This window comes from Octopus bimaculoides, chromosome 16, assembly GCF_001194135.2.
Source record: "Octopus bimaculoides isolate UCB-OBI-ISO-001 chromosome 16, ASM119413v2, whole genome shotgun sequence".
NCBI lineage: Eukaryota > Metazoa > Mollusca > Cephalopoda > Octopoda > Octopodidae > Octopus > Octopus bimaculoides.
The window spans coordinates 25,081,343-25,086,965 of NC_068996.1; positions in this window are offsets into that span (position 1 = coordinate 25,081,343).

The following is a 5,623-nucleotide window of genomic DNA, read 5'->3' on the forward strand; positions in this document are numbered from 1 at the left end:
TTTTTTTTTTTTTTTTTTGTTCTTTCCTAATAGGGTACTACATTGTGTAAAGTATCTGTTTCTCAGGCTTTGCAAATTGAGAGAGCTTTAACTGCTATATCTTTGAAATCAAGCAACCACATAGATAGACATCTTTCATTGGCTTAGGATAATCATGGGTAGCCTATGGCCTGTGAGAGGGACTTTCTGAATGGTACACTCTAACAAAAACAATTTCCTTGAATTATGTGACTTGCCTAATGGCAAACTCTATCTTCAGGTAGCCTGCTTCTTTGAAAAAGTTGCCTGTGCCTGGTTTATCTTTTACTTGTTCCAATCACTAGATTGTGGCCATGCTGGAGCACTGTCATCAAGAATTTTTAGTTGAATGAATTGACCCAGTACTTTTTAAAAAATCTGGTACTTATTCTATCCATCACTTTTGCTGAACTGCTAAGTTATGGGGGCATAAACACATCAGCACAAGTTGTCAAAGAAGGGACAAATAGAAATACAAAGACATACACACACATGATGGGCTTCTTTCAGTTTCCATCTATCAAATCCACACACAAGGCTTTGTGTCGGTCCGAGGCTATAGCAGAAGACACTTGCCCAAGATGCCACGTAGTGGGACTGAACCTGGAACCAGGTAGTTGGGAAGCAAGCTTCTTACCACACAGCCATGCCTGTGCCTGTAGGTAATAATGTCTAACACATACACACATAATGTGTGTATAATAGCAGTTTTATTCAGCTCCACATTACTTTAAGTTTTGTGGGCGTGTCTATACTCACAAAACGTTGATGTGGAGCTGAGTCAGTCTGTTATTAAATGCATGGGTGTGTGTATGTACACACGTGAATATAGAGATCATTATTAGTTAGCACCAGGTAAGTCCTAATCCAGTGGACCTGTGATGAAAAGTGTTGCAGTTGTGACTATCCTGTCTTTCTTTTTTTTTTTAGTGTATTTTGAGACCACACTATCCTTCCTTCCTTCTCTCTTTCTCTTTCTCTCTCTCTCTCCCTTCCTCATATAGATATATACAGTCAGGTGTGATTAAAACGAGATTTGGTTGCTGTTTCTAGCATGTTGAACACCTGTGTAGAGGTGGCTTGTTGGTTTTGCAGTAGCATTCTATGGTGTTGGAGACACATCTATCAAATCCACTTACTTTGGTTGGCCTGAGGCTATAGAAGACAGAGTACCATGCAGTGGGACTGAATGCGGAACAATGTGGTTGGGAAGCAAGCTTCTTGCCACACCTGCATGTATGCACACACACACTAATAATAAGGATTATGATGAAGTAATATAAACATTACCTTTAATTCATTTTTATATATAAACAAACTTGTTAAATTTTTCTAACTTTTGTTACCTTGTTTCCGTTAAAATACACTGCATCATTTCATGCTCAGAATTGATGGAACATGGAATTAACTATCTGTATCGTTATTAGCTGTCGGAACACTGCCTCCTTCAAATATTCTATACTTCTCCAAATTCACCAACAGTACCCCTGTTATGTCTATACAACCTTTCTTTTTTATGGCTCTCTTACTGCTCATTTTTCTTTATTTTTCTGTTTTATTTTGTACTCCACATTATAGTTTTAGCTATCATTGCTGTCTTTCTTTACTTCACTTATTACTGCTTTCTGTCCCTTCTATTCTGATGAGTTGTGCATCTAAGCACTGTATACACAAAGCTCATTATTACCTCCGCCTTAGCGAAGGTGGAGGTATTGTTTTCAGTCATGTTTGTTTGTTTGTCCATGGACAAGATATCTCAAGAAACGCTGGATGGATTTAGATGAAACTATCAGGGATGTTTGGCCTCATGACTGGCACAAACTGATTAGATTTTGGGATCGATCCGGTACCAGACAAGGATTCTGGATTATTTTTCCTGTTTTTTTACTTAATATTTGAGAGTGGTCAGGTTCATTTCAAGTATTCTTGTTTGTGAGAGCTGTCAATTTTATTTCAGATATTCTAATTTTAATCATTTCTGGCTAACCGTTGAGAGGACGTTGGTGTTGCCTTGGCAGAGGTTTGCACTCTCTGAGTGCTCTTGTTAGTATTTGTTTCAATTAATTTTGAAAATAATTATAACTGTCATTATTAAACTGATGTTTGGAACTAAGTTGGTAACATTAACTTTTTAAAACAATAAAATAAATCATCACTATTGGATTTTTAAAAGGTTTATTATATATAAAAAGAAAAGATTAAAATTATTATTGTTATATTTGGCTCAGTGGTTAGTGTTGGGCTCATAATTATGAGGTAGTGAGTTCGATTCCCAGGGACCAGGTTGTGTGTTGTGTTCCTAAGCAAGACACTTTATTTCACATTGTTCCAGTTCACTCAGCTGTAGAAATGAGTTGTAACACCACTGGTGCCAAGCTGTATCGGCCCTTGCCTTTCCCTTGGATAACACTGGTGGCGTGGAGAGGGGAGGCTGGTATGTACAGATGACTGCTGGTCTTCTATTAACAACTTTGCCTGGACTTGTGCCTCGAAGGAGAACTTTCTAGGTGCAATCCCATGGTCATTCACAACCAAAGGGGGTCTTTCTTTCTATATTTGGGGATGGTCATATTTTGTCAGTTAAACACAAGCACAATGTATTTGGTCTTCACTTCAGCTTTATTATTATTATTATTATTATTATTATTATTATAGTTTATCAAATCTCTTCACATCACACATCCTTTGACCTATTTAGCAATTCTTTATCCCATGTGTTCTCTTATTCTTAGTGCATTTAGAAAATGGACTAAACAGAACAAGGGGAGACATTTTCTAAATGGACTAAGCAGAACAAAAGGAGACACTAGGGATAAAGAGACACTGAAGAGGTTACAGGATATGTGACAAAAGAGCTTTGACAAAAAAATTAAAATAATTATAATAAGATTGAAGTAAAGACTGAACTTATAGTGCATGTGTTTAATTGGAAAAAATATGACCATGCATAATATTAAAATTATTTCCATCTTTTTGTTAGTGTGTATCTGTTGACATGTGTTGTCTTGTTTAAGATATTTCTTAAAATAATCACAAACTTTTAAAATAACATTATTAAAATGGTGTTTGGAACATAAATATGAAATTTTGATGGAAGGTTTTAATTTAGATCATTTAAAAATAATAAGTTTATATCATAGAACTAGATAAGTTTGTATCAAAAGCAAGAAAGATAGATGTATGAAGTGAAAATTTTGCACAAAGGCAGAAAGCATGGAAGTTTTCCAAGTATCCTAGAATTTTCCGAGAATCTCAGAAGTTAATGGCAACCTTGTGTCACTGCACAAAAATTGGAAACATCTACTGTAAGATATTGATATTTCTTCCTAGATGCTTTGGCCTGTTGATTTGTTATTATTATTATTATTATTGAGTGAGAGAGCAGTGAATACCATCAAAGTGACATTGGGGTAAAATATATGAAGCCCATTCTACCCATCATGACTACCCATCTGATAACAGTACGCCAGGCACATGCTTCACAAACCATATGTGCATGACATGGTGATCTCATATCAAGTTAAACAGCGTATGTTCTTGCAGGTGGGGCCCATCCCACTCAAAAGGACCTTGAATAAAGTTTGTTTAAGGATGTTGAATGAAACACCCATGTTTCCAGAGGTGAATTATTCAAACCCCAACGAATCCCTCTCAACACATGTTCTGCTCCTGATCAGAGATGTTCATCTCATCAGCCACCAAAGGACCTACTCAACTAGTTACAGTCAAACAACTGATGAGCAAATTTGTGGTACTGAGCAGAATATTTGCCGTAGCCCATCTTTTATACCAAGACAAAGCAATGTAAATGATAACACTCCAATCAGTTAAGATCAGAAGCCATGAGATCCACTGCCTGGTACTGCATCTGGGCATTTATAATTGTTATTACCTGTGCCTTAATGACTGCAGAGGTATTGTTTTCAGTCATGTTTGTTTGTGTGTTTTTCTGTGGACAAGATGTCTCAAGAACCACTGGATGGATTCAGATGAAACTTTCAGGGATGTTTGGCCTCGTGACTGGCATGAACTGATTAGATTTTGGGATCGATCCAGTACCGGACAAAGATTCTGGATTATTTGTTATATTTACTTTACATGAAGTATTACGATCTTATGTTGTCTTTCAAGTCTTTCTCTAATTATCTCCCTTGAAAGCATGCTCATGGTTTCTCAATCCCCAAATCCTTGCTGTTCCTAATTATTATTATTATCATTATTATTAAGGCAGCATGCTGTCAGAATCATTATTGCATCAGACAAAATGCTTACTCTTTTACTCTAATCAAGTAAAGAAAGACAGCTATGAAAGCTAGAAGTATGTGCATAGTACCAGGATAAAACACAAAAATATAGAAAAGTGAACATTAAAAGAATCATAAAGAGTCATTCTGAAGTATTGAGCTCTTTTGTGAAGTCAATGTAACCCAATTTCAATTCTTGATCAGAGCTGCCTCATTTTTCATGAGTGTAGGACAAAACTCCCTAGAGCAAAAAGAAAAAAAATTTAATGATAATTTTTATTCTTATTTGTAGTTTATGAACACTTCTTTGAGATGTAAAACATTACATTAATTATATGATAACCCCAATCACAAAAATGAGTATAATAAAAAGAATATCATACTGTATCTCTAAAAAATGAAAACAAACACAATACTGAAAACCTCATTAAGTATTGAGGTTCATTTAAAGTTCTTTTTACTACAACCTGGTACTGTGTCCTATGCCATTCAGAAATTTCTCCCACATAGTCCAGAGGAATAATTTGTCCAGACCCCATTTTTCATAGAACTTCGGAAAAGCAGGAACATCGTTATCTTCCAGCCACTTAACTGCCTCCCTCTCCCACCCCCACTCCCACACAGATTTTATAAACTAACTTTGCTAAAACCACAAACTGTGATCCAACATCAAATTTGAACCCACATCTGATCTACTCATGTAGTGCAACTGCTGTCACACACTGACTTTGTGGAGCAGGTCTTTTATGCACCAACATTCTCACTGTATACATACTTTCTTACTCTATTACTGTAACTATGAGCCATAAAGTAGTCACTACTTGGTTTCTTGATAAAGTACAAAATAGTAGCCAAATTACCTCAAACCACACTGTTAAAAAAAAACAGAATTGAAGAGCCTAAAAATTTTTTTATAAAAAGAAATCTATGCACAGCATTCCGAACTCACTGTTTTAAAGCTGAAATAGACAGGATATATCTGTTCAACATATAAGGAAGATGAGGTTTTATACAAGTAGAGAGTTTTTACAATGAAGTTACATTATGCCTAGAAAATATAGAAACAAGCAAATAGAAACTGAATAGTTTCATAACAAACAAAACAAAGTAACAAAAATAAAACCTTTTCTCTATATAAAAGGAAATGATAAAGTTTAAAATAGATACTTAGTACATTAAAGTAATAATGTATTTAGATGAATGCAAAACACAACAGAAAGATGAAATCAAAAATGGAACTACAAAATATAATAAAGAAGATATATACTAAAGAGAAAAAACACTCCATGGCCAATATCCTGCAAGACTTGACAGAGTGGAAGTAACTTGGCATGAAAACCAACAATGGCTCAAAAAACTGG